General features: G+C 43.7%; 1 long non-coding RNA gene across 5 annotated transcripts; it reads left to right on the top strand.

The window, feature by feature from the left end:
- The first annotated feature begins 1,193 nt into the window (after positions 1 to 1,193).
- LOC144308339 (uncharacterized) lies at positions 1,194 to 9,222 on the top strand. Of its 5 annotated transcripts, none has more exons than XR_013374831.1 (5): positions 1,194 to 1,329; positions 5,597 to 5,827; positions 6,761 to 6,859; positions 7,647 to 7,797; positions 8,723 to 9,222. It is a non-coding gene; the product is annotated as an uncharacterized LOC144308339 (long non-coding RNA). The 5 variants fall into 5 exon arrangements; XR_013374825.1 differs by having other exon boundaries at positions 5,597 to 5,990; positions 6,764 to 6,859; XR_013374827.1 differs by having other exon boundaries at positions 5,597 to 5,990; positions 6,764 to 7,284.
- The last annotated feature ends 11,108 nt before the right edge of the window (positions 9,223 to 20,330 follow it).

Genomic DNA, 20,330 nt, shown 5'->3' with positions numbered 1-20,330 from the left:
GTCTACAAGTCAGAACTAGAGAGAACCTGTGTTGCCTACAGGTCTAGAGTGGCTGTCAGGTAACACACTGTAATCCTTGGAGAGCTGAGCTTCCACTCTAATGTTTGGGCCGAGAGGGCTCTGTGCTTAAGTTTAACTCCTGGATTTGAAGCCAGATGTATTGATCAGCAGTTCTCAAACTTTAGTGTACATCAGGATATCCCCACCACAGAGCTTCTGACTCACTAGGTACATGGACCAAGAATTTGCATTTCTAACCAGTTCCCAGGTGAAGCTGGTGCTGTTGGTCGGGGATTATATGTGCACATGACTGGTGTAGATCCTTCAGATATGTATTAATAAAAATAAAGGGATGTTATACTATTCCAAATGGTGTGTCTTAAAGCATGGTCTTCTTGGGGCTTTTCAGAGTATCCTAAAATGAAATCATTTGAGCTCATAGAACCCTCGTAATGGTACAATGATCCATAGTTTACAGATGGAAGAATGAAGGGCAAGGGCTTTGTCTGATACCAGGAGATAAATCAATAGCAGAGCCAGGATGAAGAATCAAAATTCCAGACCCCTAATTCTACAGACCAGGTGTGTTCTGACCTACGCTGGCCAATTGGCCAGTCTTCCTAATATTAGATAACAGCACATGCAGGCCACAGAGGCTTGTAAACAGAATCATGATGTATTCAATACGCAGCATGAGAACTGACCCTTGTCAGAGCCACGCGTTATCAAGATCTACTTGATACCTGCACCCACTTTTATTTCATTAAGTGCAAAGTACAGCTCAAGAGATACAATGGGAATATGGGGAGATGAGTTCTCTCCTCCAAGGGCCACCACCATGGGAGTCCACTGATGTCACAAGAAAAGCACCCCAAGAAAAGCTCCTCCAATACAGCTAGGCATCGGGCAGCAGCATCTTATCTCACTCCAGGCAACCACAGAAAGAGCTGGCGATACTAACTCACAGAAATAATGTGGGGAAGGAAAGAAAAAGACAACCGCGGACACAAAAAAGAGGGGAAAGTTTTATTAAGCCTGCGCACGCTTTCCCCGTTGGGTTCACACTAGCATTCGTCCTAATGGGTTCCAGATGTTCTTTCGTCCGGCAAGTAGCTACCTGGGATAAAACAGTAGCCTGCCTCCTTCCAGAAGGTGAAATCGTGGACCTCGGGGCTGATTTACAGTTGAGCTACATCAGAGCTCACAGCGTGAGCGGGCGGCGATCGCGAGCGGGGGGTGGAGGTGCAAAGGCTCCTCGGAAGAGGCTGGTCGCTCAGGGGTTAACGCCAACCTTTCCCTTGAGCGCGGCCTCTGTAGTAGCTAATGAAGGTAATGAAATATGACATGCAGTTTGGCCCTTGACCGCGGAGCGCACCCCCGCCCCTCTGTGCCGCGAACAAAGCCAAAACAGATGTAGCGACTCCTGTGCGGCTTGGGCTTGACGTCCGTTACACAGAGCAGGTCGCCGTGTGCATTCCCGGAACGTCCGCGGGCGCTCGCCGCGCTGGCCCAGAAAGATGCTGCCTTTGTTTGTGAGGTGCGGGGAGAAGGGGGGGACAGAGGCGGCGCCCGGGAGCTTGGGCCTCTGGAAAATCACGCCTCCGCCCCGGCTCTCAGCAGCCCCGCACCTGCACCTGCGGTCGCCTCCTCCTGACCCTCCCGTGTAAACGGAAAAGCCAAAAGGCAGGATGCCCTTTAGGGGGGGATCGAGGGGCAGCTCTGCTTCGGAAGCTCTCCACGACTCTGGCTTCCGTAGAAGACTCTCCCTGCGTGCTTACTGCCGACTCCGGGCGCCGAGGACCCGGGATGGTCTGAGTGCTTGTTTCCCAAAGTCACCTGCCTGGGTCGCAGTCGACAAGGCAGAGGCGGCAGCTCTTCGCCAACAGCAGTGGCGTTTCAGGGTTTCTAACGTCAGTATCGGTGCACGGCATCCCCGTGCAAGCGGACAGGCCTTGAACAAACACACGCTTCTTGCAGTAAAAGGTGCGTGGCGAGGCTGCGCTGCCAATGCTAATTGCAGCTGCACTGCATCTGGCTCCTTCACTCCTGGGGGCCACTGGGCCACCTGACTGGGGGATTTTTCTCCCTTCGGGACCTCCAGGGGTTTTCCTTACAGAAAATTTCATCAAGGGTTGGCCTAACATACCATCTATTCTTTCCAAAGCATCAGACCTAACCGGCAAAGTCAGGTTGAAAAAAAAAAAAAGAAGAATTGGAAGATAGGGAGGAGGAAGAATCCTGACAATTGATAGCCTGTTCCAAAGGTTATTTATCATTCTCAGCAGAAACACTGACATGTGCCTTTTGAAAGGGGACACTGTACCTTTAACCTTGAATCAGAACGCATTTTTAATTTGGGATGCAAGGTGAAGTTCAAAAATGCATAGCCTTTGGGTGGTAGTTGGGGGGAGGGGTGTGGCTGGATTTATTTATGAGATGTGTGGAAAATTTTGACATCACATGCTAGAGCCATTATTCACATGTTACATGACATAAGATTGGCCCATTTAATGCAGCAACATCACATAAAAAATTTGATTTTGTCCTCTGACAGTAGGCTGGTCCTCTGCTGCTCACCCTCCTCCACCTCCCACCCCTGAAATGTAATCTTTTTAGGTTAAAGGCCACAGGAAAATGATTTAAATAGGCTGTGGCTTTCATCAGACCCTGGAAACCCGGGTTTGGACCGAGCTCCCTCCCATTAACAACAAGCTGCAGGACGGTGGGGATACAGGGCTTGTTGGGAAGCAGCATCTTTTGTAAGAGGGGGCCCCAGCCTGCTCCAAACCCCTGTGAGCCCTCTACCACCACAGCTGTTTTCCACAGGGTACAGAACTGGTAGGGACTCAGAGCTGCTCATCAATTTTAGGAAACATCCACTCCTAAGACTTATTAGCCCAACCTTTTGTCCAATCATGCAAAGACATCTGAGGCCTAATAAGAATCAGACCTGGAGGGTAAAAGACACCCAATATCTTTAGGCTGTGTCAGCCTTTATTCAAAGCACTGTTACTGCCACAATTGCATTTTATGCCCATGAGACAATCCTGAGGGGTGCAGGGACCCCACTTTGCAAATGGGAACAGAGGCTGTGAAAGAACAGCCTAAGGTCAGACACGTACAAGTGGCCAGTACATGACTCGAGCTCAGGCCTTCTGACCCAAAAGCCTCTCTTCTTTCCTCTTCAGCTAGTTATTCTATACTATACCTTTTTGGCATTTGCCAAAAGTCTGTAAAGGGCCAAGGACTGTATTGGGTGTTTTTATCTCATTTAAACTGAGTTTATACACTGCATAAAACTCTATCGTACAGCCCACATCCAAACTCTATGTCTTCTGCATTGGAATAATGTCATGGTGTGCAAAGGCTCTGAGCTAAGTTCCTAGACAAATGAAAAGAGGTGGCCTTCATGCTCTTTGTTGCAAAAAATCCAGTACCTAAAACTCAGGCTATAATGAACGCACCCAGGATTGGGTGACTACATTTTTATTGGCAACAAAAGAATAAGTCTCGCTCAATGTTTGGAATAGGTTCTGGCTTAAGTGAACATGTACCCTGTGCTGAAACCTCTGGGCGTCAGGAGCTGCTGGCCAATGGCCAGTGGAAGTGGGGAGAAGCTGCAGACTCTGACCACAGTGAGGAGTCTGAGACAAAGGGCAGACACCCTGAGCATCTGGCTTTGACACACATGCTGGGAAAACTCTACCCAGAGTCCAGAGGCTATCACCGTGACTTTACTCTGTCTGGAAATCTCATTGCTTGGGTAAAGCAGATTCGATCTCTTCATTTGGAGGACCCACCTCCTGAGGTAGCCAAGCAAGCTGTTGAACAACTTCTATTTTTATGTTCACGACTAAGATCTGAGACAGGATCTCAAGCAAATCACAAATCAGAGCCAGACTTAGTTGGTTCTTGATGAACCCACCTCTCACTACCTCTTGGTTGGTGAGAGGTGAAAGAAACAGAGAATCCTTCTCTGTTGTTAAAACCCCAATCAAATATATAGAAAGGAAATGAAAGCACCAACTTTAACTATCTGCAGCCCCCCAGGGTCACAGAAGCATTATTTACAAGAGCCAAGACATGGAAACAACCTAAATGTCCATCAAGTGAATAGATTTAAAAAACTGTGATACACACACACACACACACACACACACACACACACACTTTCCATGGAATATTATTCAGCCATAAAAATGAAGAAATCCTGCCACTTGCAGTAACAAGGACCAATTGTGAGGGCATTATACTAAGTCAAGTCAGAGGAAGAAAAATAGGGTATGATCTCCCTTACATGTAGAACAAAAGAAAAAGAGAACTCAGAGAGAAAGAGATCAGATTTGTGTTTACCAGGAGTGAGTAGGGGGAGGGAGAAATGGAGAAAGGTGGTCAATGGCACAAACTTGCAAGTTACAAGATAAATAAGTACTAGGGATGTAATGTATGACATGATACCTGCCACTAATACCGCTCTATGATATAGAGGAAAGTTGTTAAGGGAGTGGATCCTGAGTTCTCATCACAAGGAAAACCAATAATTGGTTTGCTTTTTTCCTTTTATTTATCTACATGAGATGATGGATGTTAACTGCAGTAATCATTTCACAATATATCCAAGTCAAACCATTTTGCTACACACCTTAAATGTATATGGTGGTGCCTCTCAATTATATCTCAATAAATTAGAAAAAAAATTGAATATCCCTTTAAAAAAGAAATATACCCACATTTAACAATTGTTTAAGACTAGAAAATCTAAAAATAAAACCCCAGTCAAGAGGGACACAATGTGTAAGGTGTCCCGTAAGATCTTAAAGAGCAGATATAACCACCACCTATGCTGAGCTCTTCTGCTGAGCTTCCAGAATGACCCGTTCCCTGCTTTGATAGTGATATTAATCCCTTAACTAACCCAGAAGAGTATATGGGACTTTATTCATTGACAACAAATGTTAAAAAGCGTGAGTTAAGAGATTCTTCTGAGTATGACTGAAATGCAATCCTGCCTGGAGATGGGGGAGGCGCTAGATGATCCCTCCCGCTTCCAATCAGGTTTTGCCTAATGCTGCTGATGCAAGTTGGACCCTATAAAACTGTCTATATTTAATGCTTTGATCTACGAAATCAGCAAATTCATGGGCTCAACCTAATACATTTCTGAGCTTGGTAAATAGACCAGTTTAACATTCAACACTTAAATGAATCACAGCAAATGGAGAACAAAACAGCTTGGAGCATTATTTCCAGTGGAAAAACGTGTTACATAATGTTGTGAGCATATTATATAACAGGTGTCTAATTTTCTTTTGCTTCTGAAATGCAGAGCATAGTGACATTTTTTTTTATTACCCGTGCTTAGAAAAAAATTAGCAAAAAATACTACAAAGTAGTACCAAAACCATTAAACTTTTTGCACAGCTATAATCACTTTAGGAATGAAGATGAAGTTGAAAAGACAAGCAGAGAGACTTGGAAGTATCAAGTCAACACAACTCTAGATGCCTCCACCCCCTGAAAATATAGTTCAAAAAAGCAATGCTGCTAGCAAAAAGATTAACCAATTTCCTCATATTCTCACTGTTCCTTCTTACAGCCCATCATCCAAGGAGAACAGGCCATGCAGTGGAAAATTACAGTTTTCAAGTAAGACAAACCAACCACAGCTTTGGAGTTTTCGTTTTAGAGTAAGCACGCATGTCACCCAAGAAGAGAAATGCCAGCAGGATCTAGAAGTCACCCAATGCCACTGAAAAGACGTAAGGACCTGACAAAGCTGTAAGCTTCCAAAGGTCTCAAAAGACTGCAGTCACCTCTACATATCCTGGTAATTGGAGCGCATGGCAGGGCATCAGCAGGCCAAGGTCAGCCAGAGGTCATGGCCCCTCTGCTGATGGGTTCCATAATGGTCCAGATAATGCATACTTGGGGGAGAGAGCTGACACAACTACATAAAGAGATGGAGAAGAGGATGCAAAGCTGGCTCACAGGTGGTTCATGAAATTCTGTGGGTAAAATCATTTTAACCCCTTCCTTGCTGGGGCTCTCACAAGTCTTTGAGACACATTATAAAGCATTTCCAGGTTGAAGAAATATTACAGAGAAAAAAAAAGAAAAAATCCTCTAAATACTGTCCATGCAGGCTGCTTGTAGCAGCCAATGGAGCCAGAGAGAGGGAGAGAGGGAGAAAGAGTCCACAAATTTTAAAGAAGCAGGTTACATATTTGGCATGGCCTCATGACCTGGCCCTATTAGGCACAGTCTTCACTGCATAGTGTTTCTAGAACTCTAGAACGTGACAAAAGGCTAGGGACCTAGCATGGCTCAATGTTGAGGGTTGTCAAAAACCAAAAAGTCAGCTCCTTGGAGCTTATGGTCCAGGGAGGCCAGTGGCAAATATAAATCAGAGATGGCTGAAATTTTCAAGTTTGATTCATTGTGTGACAATGAAACACAGAAGCCAACCAGTGTGGCAGTGTGGACTGGAATAGAACTAGACCTACACTCATGGTGGAGAAAAAACTCTAAAAATGTCAGACATGTTTTTGCTGGCTCTATGTGACCCTCAGTTTCTTCCCCTGAAAATCAGAACCATAAGAATTACTGTATGGCTAAAATACGCTAGTATCTATAGGCAAAGCCTGCTGGCAACAGGAAAACTTTCAATATCTATAAGGTATTAATATCACCCCTATCACTGTTACAATGTACATCCAACACCGAGTTCTTTTGCTTGTTGTTTTACTATTTATTTATCCAGCAGATTGGAAAACGTGGCCTTGGCTGACATCAGAATTCCTCTTAGGAAGAGAACAGTCTTTTTGAGGAAAATATCCTTGATAAGGCACCTGTGGAGAAGGTGAGATGCCAAGGGCATGTGTCAGAAGGAAACAAAGAAAGTAGCTGAACTGAAATGCATTCAAAACAGATTGGAATCTGAGGGAGGCAGACAAGTAAGGAAGAAAGGGCAAGAGTATAAGAGAGTCTTGGAAAATGGTAAGAAACAGGAACTGAGTTGAAAAAGGAGCCAAGTGGTGATGTGGGAATGCTCCCATCCTACCAAAGTGCCAGTAATCTACACACCGCACACACGCACCACCCTGGCATGAGTGGTTCGTCTGAAGAAGGAAAAGGAAGACGGCCTCATTCCTTGGCTGCATCATACATCCCAGACGACAGAGGGGTGTGGAGACAATTTCCAAGATGAAATGATTCAGCAGAAGCAGGAGCTTGCAGGACAAAGGGAACCACAGGGATGCATAAGCTCTTTGGAAATCTGCAGAGGTGCTGTAAAGGGCCTCCTTATTTTTACACGGGATATATCTGGAGGTGGGGGAGGGGCTTAGCCATCTTTTCGAGAAATTAGGACACTAAAACCCTGCTTGACATCTGAGTTACAAATGGTCTGCTAATATTAAGTAATCGGAAACATGCTCCCAGAACACAGCAAATTCTCCCTGCGTCCATTGTCCCCTAAGGGAAGCTCCAAGCACCAGGTGTCTTCAAAGTTTCTACTGAATCTGATGTGTCTGTTTAAACTCTGTGGGAAAGTATAGAAGCCAGCCCATGTCTAGACTCCTGGTGAATGCTATACTATTCCAGAGGCACCAACCAGGGAAAGTGGGGCTATCTTTCTTTTCTTATAGGAAACTTGGACCTACATTCGCCAGGCAACCTTGAGAAGCATACCTCCTTTCTGACCCTCGGTCTCCTCACCTGAAAATGGCAATGACTAAGAGCCACTTCAAATGATAAAATGATTAAATGAGAAATATCAATAAAATATTTTTGAAAATGGTAAGATACTGGGGCACCTGGGTGGCTCAGTTGGTTGAGCATCTGCCTTCGGCTCAGGTCGTGATCCCAGGATCCTGGGATCAAGTCCTGCTTCTCCCTCTGCCTGTGTCTCTGCCTCTCTCTCTGTGTCTCTTAAGAATAAATAAATAAAATCTTAAAAAAAAATAAAGAAAATGGTAAGATCCTATTTAGGTGTAAATGATCAATGTCTTCTTTAAAACCCCATAGCCAAGTTCCCAAGTAGGCCCATGTTGTGATTGCAAACAACATTTATGTACGGCTATAAAGAATCTACTGAGAGAACTAGAAATGTGGCAGTTTCTTTGACCTTCCCTTTAGGGCCGCATTCTCATCCACAAAGGTGGATAAGGGAGGAGAGATGTTCATTTTGCTCAGGAAGTTGGTACAGGCTCCTTATGCACTTGTTGCTTCCGTGGATCCTCTTGAGACAGCTTAGACTTCACGCAGAGCTTCCCACGGGAAGAAAATAGCCTCTCCCTTCCTCTCAGGAGGAAGAAGAACGCAAGAAGTGACTTGATTTGACTACGTTTCTGCCTTAAAACCTCTTCCACAGATTAGGAGATAGAAAAGGATAAACCCCCAAGTCAATCTTCTGTCACCAGGTATTGAAACTGTTTCTAGTTAAGGTGTGAAGGATACAGGAGAGGAAAAGGATTTTATTCTCCTTGTTAATAGAATCAAAACACCCAATATTGATTTTTGCCCTTCATTACCAAACAATAAGAATAACAGCAACAACCTAATGCAGAAATCATCAGGGGGAGGATTATTACAGCCTCACCAGTCAGAGGAATGTATTTATTAGGGGCTGTGATCATGGTGCAAGGGTGTTTGACGTAAATTACAGCAGCAATTTATGGTCTGGTTTTTTTCCCTCTGTTTTCTCTTTTCCCCCGTTCTGAAGCCCATCCAGAAATCCTACTCAGGCCAGTTAAAATCAGAATAATGAAACACCAGGGCTCCTGCAGGCCTGCAGCCCCCGGGCCTTTCTCAGCTGGCTTCCCAGGACATACAACCAAGGCAATGTCAGCCTCCCAGCCACCCACCTCCAGGCGCCCCCAGGTACTTGCCCCGGAATCGGGCAGCAGGATCAGAGCCAAAGTCCATACCAGACCCACAGCCGAAGGAGAAAAAGTGCCCAGCCTCCCCGGGGAGTGCCCGCCACAGGGAAGGGACGCTTTGCTTCCTGAAGATGATTTCTGACACGCTCTGACTCTATAAAAGGCCCATCAGCTGGTGCATCTCCTTCTTCGGCCACTTGCCAGTCCTGGTTATAAACCCACAGCTTCTCCCTTCAGAGTGCAATAACTACAATATCCTAATAATGAACAAAACCAATATCAGTGACACTGCCTGGAAATAAATGTTACCACTTAGATTCTAATAAAAGAGAAGTTGGAACAAGTTGTACCAGGTGCCTTTTATTTGTACTTATATTCAATTATGTAGCATATGTTTTTTAACGGAATTGTTAAAAAGGGATTTGTGTATTTTCAGGGCACTGCATCTTTTATCCTAACTGGTCAAATGAAATTTTTGTCATTTTAGGCTTGGGCCCCTATCTCTGGTAATTTAACAATGCAAATCAGCTCAATACAAGGCCACAGGTATTTATTAAGCCCCTAGCATAGGAAATGACCAACACATACTTTCTGAAGAAAGAAACAAGACAACATAATCCTCCCTGGTTGGGAGACAGGTTAAAGGGGTATATATGTGTGTGGCAATAAATCCTGTTCCCCAACAGATACTGGTCCACCAAAAGAGTTGTTCTTCAATCTTTACTATTCACTGAAGAAAAAAAAAAGATTCCTGCAACTAACTGCATCAACCAGGAGGTACCCAAGAGGACTCAGACCAGAAAATCAGGGCATATGGATGCAAGTTTTGACAATGCTGCTAATTACTACATTAACTTGGGGCACACCACTCTATTTGCCTGCGTTTCCATCTCTCCAGCTGTAAAATGGAGAAGCCCAGATAGTCCTGTTGCTCTGAACTGTGGCTCTGAATTATCTCTAACAGTTCTAGAAGTGGTCTGTTTCCCCTGATATGAGGATACACCACTCGAACCTATTTTTCTATACCTATTATTGGTGTGTCTGTGGCTGTCATCAATCCACAAAAAACCATTAGTGTATATCAATGCCCTATGAGACTCGTGTGTGCCCATTTTGCTTCTTTCTGCCTCAGTTTTCTTGCCCAAACCTTCTTACAGCTCTAATGTTCTAGCTTTCTTTAATGCTTAGTCACAAAGACAGGGAAAGTGTTCATTAGGGTCTCTACATTCCAAACTATCCTTATCCTTCTAGAAACTCACCTACTAGCCTGTGCCAGTCAGAAGTCACCCCTATTTATGAATGTGAAGGACAGTATCTCATTTCCTATCAAGAGAAACAAATGACTCAGTTACCAAGGCGATGTGCCAAAGTCTTCAAAGCCCAGAACTGTGGAAACTCTGCCCTAACGATATGCTAAATGCAAAATACATGGTATAATTTCATCAAATCGACTCCATATAAAATCCAACTCCCAGGATCAAGGACCAAAGTGTCAGAGATCTTAGGCAATTCTGATGACCCCTCCAGAGAAGAGGGTGAAAAAGAGAAACAAAGCAAAGGCAATCAGAGATAGGGTTCCTCAGGGAGGGAGGGAGTCAGTGTGCTCCCTGCCAAACTCTGGATGCTTTGCTACTGATGTTTCCCACAGTAAGATATGGCCTTGAGATGTTAGGAAATGCTACATTGTTTTTTAATGACCAGGATTTTGTAGTCAGGAGAATCTGAAACATTACCCAGCAGAAGAATCCCAGATGTTGATGATAGGATACAAGATCTGCAGCTACCAAGTATATCTCAACTAAAATCAGCGAGAAGAGTGGGAAGGAAAAGGCTAATGCAAGTATCGTCTTTGTTAGGTGGCAGCACCAAACTCTGAAATATTACACTGTAGCCACAAAGCACCATAAATGGACCTTGCTCTAACTCAAAGACTCTGGCTTATCAAGGTCATGTTTATGATGAGCACCATATCCAAAAGGTTGATGAGGGATGTTTTCTAAGCAAGACAAAGACAGAAATCATACAAATATGCAGATAAATATATCTGCAAGTTGAGTTCTCATCTATGCTTATAATATGTGACCAACAAACCATTATTTTTTTCTATTACAGAGTTCCTATGTATCAAGAAGAAAAAGAAAACTCAATAGGAAAACATGCAAAGGGATGGGAATGGAAACTTATAATATATGAAATGTAAATGTCCAATAAATGTATGAACAATGCCCAACTCCAGGGAGAGTCAGGTAAATGAAAATAAAGAAAAAATGAATTATCATTATTGACATATCACTGTCATCATTCTTGACAAAACTTAAAAATATTGATGACATCCAGTGGTGGGGATGATATTAGGGACAAAAGCACTCCTGTATATTTCTGAAGAAAATATAAATTGCTACAATGTTTTGGAAAAGTCAATAAGCTCTGCTTATTAAAAGATTAAAAATTCATTTACCCTTTGACATGATAATCACATCAGAATCCACTCAATAGAAATAGAAGCACCAATGTATAAGAAAATATATATGAAAATGTTTGCTTAAAACCTAAGTATCATATAAAAAAATTTTTTAATTTTTATTTATTTATGATAGTCACACAGAGAGAGAGAGAGAGAGAGAGAGGCAGAGACACAGGCAGAGGGAGAAGCAGGCTCCATGCACCGGGAGCCCGACGTGGGATTCGATCCCGGGTCTCCAGGATCGCGCCCTGGGCCAAAGGCAGGCGCCAAACCGCTGCGCCACCCAGGGATCCCCAGTATCATGTAAAAATTTTTGACGTATTCTTAGAATACAAAAATGGGTAGCTACATTATGCCAATTCTATAGAAAATTATGAACTTACTAAAAAGAAGATCTAGAAAGATGTTCATTTTACATCAGTAAGTTTTGAAAGGTACATTTCAGAGTATATGTGGTATACGATTTCTTTTTTTGTAACAGAATTTTTAAAAAGGAAAGACTGTGTGTCCATTAAGATAATGGAAAAGAAAGATATCTATCAAAATGCTGAAAAGATTAACTATGAGGGGTGGTAGGAATGAGGAGGAAGAGTGTCACATTTGTTATTTTTCCTTTATACATATTTATATACCTCTATATTATCTGACTTATTACAATAAAGATGTAATAAAACAATAGCAATAAAATGGTAATGCTAAAACAAACAACAAGAAAGCAACACCAAGTTCTAGCAGTTTTCCAGTAGAGATCTACAGATTTTTACCTACCAACAACGGCCCCATGGCCCAGTATGGCACCTCTCACATAGTTGATACCCAGTAAATGTTTGTTGAATGAATGGACATTCAAAAAGATTTATTTTTTAAAAAAGATTTATGTAATATGGTTGAAACAAGGTATAATTTCAGAGTCCAGAGAAAGATTTATCCTCACCCCTCCTATCTCCATCCTTTAAAAAAAACAACAGCTTAGTATCTGGAAAATTATTTGATATAATTTACAACCCTCAGAGGCCCATTAGAAGCTTCTAGCATCACAGCAAATGTGAGTCTCTTATTGAAAAATATGTGGGTCTTGTACAATGCCTGGGCCCACCTGGGAGAAATGCAGCAGCTTCTATTTCATTTGAGGGGAAAGAGAGTGAATTCTTCACCTTTCTGACATACTGTAACAGCACTGCAAAAACATTCTGAGCCCTTCTCTAAACTCTGAAATTGTATACAGCCAAACCATTATAACACACACACACACACACACACACACACACACCCCTTATGTTTACGTGTAGCTTCAATCCTTAAGCAAGTGAGCATACTTAATGTCAGCATACTATCTCCTGCTTCTCTGACACTGGGTTTCAGGAAATATCCTTTTTATAGCTCTACCATTGCACCTGCAAAACTTTTTCATAAACACCGGTTCATTTATCTGTATCTGATTATGTATCTATCTCCCTATCATCATTGCCACCTCCTGGAAAGCAAGGACTAAGGTGTCCTCATCTTTACCATTGTTGCCACTCAGTCACTGTCCAACGAATGGATGTATGATTACATGGATGGGTGAAAATCACTGACTATTCATTCATTTATGCAACAAATTTATTAAGTATTTATGATGTACAGGGTCCTGTCTAGCAGTGGGATACAGCAATGGACAAAAAATGCTCAAAGTCCCTGCCCTCATGAAATTTACATTCTAGTGGGGGCCAGACAATAATCTGATGTATGTGTCATATAGTGTCCAGTAGTAGGAGAAGGAAATTACAGCACAAGAATAACAAAGACAGTGACAGGCGAAGCTCTTTAACTCGAATGGTCACGGAAGGCCTCTCTGTGAAGGTAAATGTGATAACCGACTGGAAGGAAATCAGCCAAGTAAACATTTGGAATAGAAAACTCCAAGTAAAGAGAATAAAAATGCAAAGGCCCAGAGACAAGAATATAATCAGCACATTTGAGGAGCAGCAAGGAAGTCTGTATGACCACAGCACAGTGAGAGAAGAGAGATCAGAGTTGGAGGCAAAGCTAGATCCCCAAGGGTCCTGAGGCCATAGCTTGACTTCATGTAGGTCCAGTGGGGGCTTCAGGGGCAATACAGAGAGAAGTGGGTTGGTCCTCATGCAGATGCACAACTAGGTTTTCATAAGACGGGCAACCCTGGGGGCGAGTGGGAGGTAGTTCAGCCTGTAACACTGGTTGGTGTTGGGTAGGAGTAGAGAAGAGTACATAGAATGGGCCAGACTGTGACATCCTGCTGTAAGGTCTCAAGGCTTCACCCTGACTCTACTCACATTGACTTTTGCTTTCTCTTTGCTTCCCCTTTTCATCATCATCTTGATAACTTCCCTGTAGAATGTCGCACCTTTTAAGAATTGGTGAAAGATGCCACTTTGGGAAATGAGACCAAAGGGAGCAACTTCTCCCAATTCTCCTCTGCAATACCCCTCCAACTTGGGCACTGCCCTAACCATTGTTAGGGTTTTATTGGCTCTGGCCTGGAAAGAATCCATCATCCTGTCAGCAGACTGGAGCCTCGCCTGAGTGAATGGTGACATTTTGTCCAATTCCATCCACCATGTGACAGGGCAAAGAGGAACCGAGCTTCCACAAACTATAAAGTAACTGTAAAAGAAAGCAGGATGTGCAAAAAAAAAAAAAAATTTTTTTTAATGGATACAAATAAGCACTGTGAATTGAGAAAGAAAAGTGGTCACATCCACTGGGCACCTCCAAGTGAGGCATCAGGAACCACCGGCATTCAAGATGTGAGTCCCTATGTTATCATAGCAGCTGTCTCAGATGATGAGTCACGCACAGAGATAATCTTCCATCATGCAAACCTGTCCTGCCTGATGTGATACAAGTCCATCTGTCGACCAACACCCTTCGACTGATTACTCCCTCCCTCCAACCTTTCCTTCATCCCTTCCTTTTTTTTCTCAGTCCAAGAGCCATTGGATCCCCTAATACCCAAGTTGAAGAAAAATCCAAATACATGTTTTGGGAATATCTAGAACCACCAAATTAACTGCATCAATATAATCTGTCAAGCGCTGCCAAAAATTATCCATTTTTAAAATTAAGATACCTTACCCACCCACTCAGGATTCTAGGCTCTCTTTCCTTTCCAACATACCTTTCAAGCAGGCATTATGTCAAGGACAGTGCTACATTACATGTATTATTTCATTTATTTTGATTGCCCTAACAATCTCTACGAACTTGGTACTATTATTATACCTCCATTTTACATTCAATGCCTATAACTTGCTCCAAATCACATACATAAGTAATGGAAGATCCACGGTTTAATGCCCAGGGTTGGGAGCTCACTCAGTCACCCTCCCTCTCAATATTAACCTTTCTATTAGGAATAGGGTGGCGGCAGGAAGGGATGTGCACAATGAAGACAGTCCGACTTCCTTCTTAAGAACACTTCATGATGGAGACTTTGGGAAAAGAAGGAGAGGACATGGTTAAACCCATATCTCCAATTATGAGTATGTTTTCATTGTAAGAATTAAACAAATTCTCCTTTGGGAGAAGAATCAAGAAATGACTATTATAGGGAAACCTGCTGAATTTCATTCATGCCATTTTGGCAGAGAGATTAATGGTGGATGGTCAAGATTCTTATTATTACTGTTATTACTGAACAGTTTTAAATTATCAAAAAGAAGAAAATCTGGACATGTTAAGAAACCAGTCTATAAGCTTCTACAAGCTAGGACTCCTTATATCATATGCCTCAGGTAAATAGAAGATGGAAGAACAGTTAGGAAACAAGAAAGAGACAGGCAGGCAGGTAGAAACACACACACATACACACACACACACACAGCATCTGGTCTGGGCCTTTACAACTGGTGTTCATCGAATAAAATGTCCATTGAGTTTGAACGGAATCAATCGGACTGAAGGTATTTTACCTGGATGGTAAGAGATTTAAGAAGAGCTGGAAGCACATGCCCTTGGTTATATGATAGGCAACAATTTGAACATATTAGTTTAGGGGGAGCGAAGGAATTCGTTGGTTCCAGAAAGTCATAGAAATAGCTTGGAAAAGAAAGAAGAATCAAGAGCCAGAAAGCACTATATAGTTTTCAGAGTATACAACCCACAAGAGCAATAAGCCAGCCTTCTAAGCATCCTCAGAGAAGAACCTGCTGGAAAAGAGTGTCCAGAAGATAAACAAATGGCCAACAGGTGTATGCAAAGCTACTCAGCATCACTAATCACCAGAGAAATGAAAATCAAAACCACAATGAGATACCACTTCCTACCTGTCAGAATGGCTACTATAAAAAGGCTAAGAAATAACAAATACTGGCCAGGATATGGAGAAAAGGAACCCTTGTGCACTGTTGGTGGGAATGTAATGGTGCAGTCACTGTGGAAAACAGGATGGAGGTTCCTCAAAAATTTTAAAATAGAACTACCGCATAATCTGCCAATTTCATTTCTGGGTATTTCTCTTATGGGTGCAAAATTACGGTCTCAAAAAGATGTCTGCATCCCCAAGTTCACTGCAGCATTATTTATAATATTTGAAACCTGGGAACAACCTGATTGTTGAATGTATAAAGAAACAAACACAAATACTACCAAGCCATAAAAAAGGAAATCTTCCCATAAGCAACAGCATAGTTGGATCCTGAGGACATTAAACAAAGTGAAATAAGCCAGGCAGAGAAAGGCAAGTACTGTTTGACATCACTTATATGTAGAATCTAAACAAAGCCACCACCACAAGAACCTTCATAGATAAAGAGAAAAAAAATTAGTGGTTTCCAGAGGCAGGGGATGGGGGGTAGGGGTGGGTAAAATCGGTGAAGATCTAAGATGATTTGCTGGAAAAGGACCCAGGCCTGAGGACACCCATTCAGAAGTTCAAGAATTAGAACAAACCACTTGGGGAAGCAGAATTTAATAGCACTCGGTGAATGACAAAGCACTGCCTAGATTTTGTTCTATCCTAATTCTCTGACTTGGGTCTGCTTGTCCATTCTGTTGTTTGTTGTGTTTGTAAGATGCATTTGTACGATGCAGAAGGGTGGGGTTTCCTAAAGAGCAAGGGGTTGCCGAAAAGATGGGAGGAGGAACCAAATGGCAGGTTCCTGCTCCCCTCAGCTGTCAGAAGAGAGATGACCCTGCCACAATCCCAAGGTGCAGAGAGAGCTCCCAGGAGGAATTAAAAGGCCTCTTTAAGGCTATTCCCGAGGCTGAAACCTCTCTTCAGTGACAAGCATCATCAAAGCTGTAATGCAGGTCAGCTGCACGGGGCACATGCAGCGGGCAGCGCTACAGCCATCTCGCCCAAGAGGCGATGAAAATGCACCTGACCCAAGGAGGTACCTTCCCGGATGGGAGGGGCGGCGGCTTGGCCTACAGCTCCATTCGAGGGGGCCCGCATCCCCTCACCTTGGCCCCAGCAGGCCCGTCGTCCTCTCAGATGCTCTGAAACCCATGAGTTGTCACGGGTTTATGAACTGCAGTCCACACAGCTCTGTTTCCTGGTGCGGCTTCTCACTGAGCCTACTTCATCATCTGAATTATTCACAGTGGAAGCGCACTTACCCGGGGAGTCTGTGGAACAGGGGATCTTAACAGGGTGGGCAGCATGGGAAAGCAGTTTCCCCTCTTTCACGTGCATCCCCCCTCGCAGCTCTGATCTGTGGGGCTGAGCATGCACAGGACCCATGGAGGGGGTTTTAAAGTGATTTTTCTCTTCCTGCTCAGATCATTAAAAAAAAAAAAAAAAAATCTCCATGACCTAACGTGATCTTACCAATAGTTTCCAGAAATCACCAGACCATCAAAACCCTACATTGTCTGGAGAAAATGTAAGCCCTGCCCAGATTTCCCTGCTGCCACTTGCTCTCCCCTCCTCCCTATTGTGACTTTGTGTGCCTTGCTTAGCAGCAGAGCAAGGGAATAAAGGCATTTTCTTGCAACCCACTGATTGTAATGTCTGCTTCCCCACCTCTTGCAACAAAGTGAAGAGCAAATCTAGAAAGGAAAACTTGGTTATGTGCACTTTGGCCTTTGCATGTCCTGGCTGTTGGATGCTAGATCTGAAGCTTAGTCTTTTCCTGCCCTAAGTCCTGCCACAGCCTCTCCCCCATTTAACCTCACTGACCCCTGAAAAGTAGAACTGTAGGACTCACACCCAGCCCTGCAAAAAATGAAGCTGGACAGCAATCAAACTGTCTATCGCCATTCTTAATAATCAGGTTGTGGATCAATCCCCAGGAGTATCCAGGCCCCTGATAGAAAGTGCTTTTTCAGAGATAATAAAAAAAATTTTCTATTTGTAAAGAAAGTTTACAAATGCACATTTTAAGGGGCAGATGGGTGGCTCAGTTGGCTAAGGTCCAACTCTTGATTTCAGCTCAGGTCATGATCTCAGGGTCATGAGATTGTGCCCTGTGCTGGCTCCATGCAGAGCATGGAGCCTGCTTAAGATTCTTCTTCTCCCTCTGCCCCTCCCTGCTGTCACCATTTTCTCCCACCCAGCACACACACTCTCTCTAAACACACACACACACACACACACACACACACACAAACGGGGACTCCTGGGTGGCTCAGTGGTTGAGTGTCTGCCTTTGGCTCAGGGCGTGATCTGGGGTCCTGGGATTGAGTCTCACATCTGGCTCCCTGCGTGGAGCCTGCTTCTCCCTCTGCCAGTGTCTCTGCCTCTGTGTCTCTCATGAATAAATAATAAAATCTTAAACACACACACACACACACACACACACACACATTTTAGGATAGAAAGTTCAGAACACAAGCACCTAAGATCCTCATTATGGTGTAAAACTATCAGAATCTCACCCTCCAATGACATTTAATTAATGTCTCTGTCCTTTCAATATGATGAAAACCAATCCAGAATGTGTGTTTAGCTCTTGCCTTTCTCCTGAATGGGAGCCTTCAGCTGGAGAGACCTGAGTCTACCTCGTGCAAGGCTCTCACTTGCCACTTCTGTGACATCCATAAATGAGAGGTACAACCTAGGTCTTCTAGGACACGTCAAGACCATAGAGCATACTAGTGAAAGCATCAAAGACGATCTTTAATCCCTTCCCTTGCTAAGACAAATGGGGCTACCCATTCTAGAACAACTTTGTTCCCTCTAGATGTTGGTCCATTGGGAGGTTCAGTGGTTTATCACCATTTGGAGAGCCCTATCCAATTCTCAAGCTTCACTTGGCTCCCGTTGTGTTGGAACAACTCTAGCAGAGTATTCCTACATGTAGACACTGTGCTGAGCTTTTCATCTACATTCTATCCTTGCTATAAATTCTATTATTATCACCCATTAAATATGAGTAAACTGAGCCACAGAACATTTAAATAACTTCCCCCAAAGTCATGTGACTAACAAGTGGTAGAGTCTAGGATTCAAACACAGATAGGTTGATTCCAAGCCTATGGTGTCTTCTCTGCCAAACTGCCACCAACTCACCTACTAACCAGGCAGTGGAGAGAACTCCAAAGGGGTGAGTTCTCTAGGTACTGAATTTCCTATCACTGGAGGCATCCAAGTATAGGCTGGGCCTCCACTTGGCTTCGCACCCTAGGAGCTCATAGTCACAAATCTGTCTTCATTTTGTTTTTAAAAGATTTTATTATTCATGAGAGACAGAGAGAGAAAGAGGCAGAGACACAGGCAGAGGGAGAAGCAGGCTCCATGCAGGGAGCCCAAAGTGGGACTCGGTCCCAGGGCCCTGGGATCATGACCTGAGCCCAAGGCAGATGCTCAATCACTGAGCCACCCACGTGCCCCATAAATCTGTCTTTTTAAGCCCTCTCACCTCCTCCCAGGATGCTCTTATGTCCACTGCTCCAGCCCTTCCTCTGTCCCTTTGTCCCACTGAATAGCTCTCCTGACTTTCCATCATGCAGCTTATGCTTCTCCTGCAGTATTCACCACACTGCCCTGTAGCAAATTGTGTTCTTCCTCCTCCAGAAAGGCTTGCGAACTGAATCCTCATCCTCGACATGTGTGTTTGGGGCAGCTACTGTGTTATAATAAGTAGATGGGGCAGGCGTCTCCAGAGTGCCACAGTCCTCCCCCCTCCCCACCGGCTCGCCCATCTGTATTACCTGCCCACCCTCAGACAGCATTTAGGATTTAACCCTGTAAGAATGATCCCTTTTCAAGTAAGGACAACATCTTACGCACTTTAGCATCCTCCGTGGCACCCCGTGCAGTACCAGAAAGACAGCTCCATAGATGGTTGATGAACGAATAAGTAAAATGAACAGATGAATACATGAAGGCTGTGAGGTGACCAACAGATCTACTGAGCACCCGGGTGACAGAGCAGCAACTCATTGGGCAAACCCATAAAATGGGGAGCTACCCTGATCTCTCTACGCCTGTTAACTGGTAAAGCAGACACGCTAATACTTACATACTGCTCACTGGGGGCCACATGAAATAATGAGTTAATGTCTGTAAGGCGTTATTTGTGCTAAGGGGGAGGTATTAGTCCTATTGGGAACATTCAGCTTTGGGCCCCCAATGAATCCACTTTAAAGAGAACTGGCAAATTAAACACCAAGATTTAGCCAGTCTTTCTTTCTGGCTCTGAAAACATTCAGCTTCCCAACCAGGAATCTTTAGCATCTTTCCCAGAACAAATCAGCTTCTCTCTACTCTCTGTGTTGCCATTCTCTCTCTTCCTCTCTCCTTCTCCCTCCTCACCTCTACTTCTTTCATTACAAGTTAATGTTTGGGTGGGAGGCAGAAAGCACTGCTAAGGAAGCCAAGATTCTTAGCAAGATGGTTATCCTTAGGGGACAGTGACCAGGAGCAGTAGGGATGCCCCTGTTTTTTTTTTGTTTGTTTGTTTGTTTTAAGATTGTATTTATTTATTCATGAGAGACACAGAGAGAGAAGCAGGCTCCTCGCAGGGAGCCTGATGCAGGACTCGAGCCAAAGGCAGACGCTCAACCGCTGAGCCACCCAGATG

This window comes from Canis aureus, chromosome 3 (assembly GCF_053574225.1).
Source record: "Canis aureus isolate CA01 chromosome 3, VMU_Caureus_v.1.0, whole genome shotgun sequence".
Lineage (NCBI taxonomy): Eukaryota > Metazoa > Chordata > Mammalia > Carnivora > Canidae > Canis > Canis aureus.
Note: the sequence above shows the minus strand (reverse complement) of the source record. Positions and strands in the feature narration are given on the sequence as shown.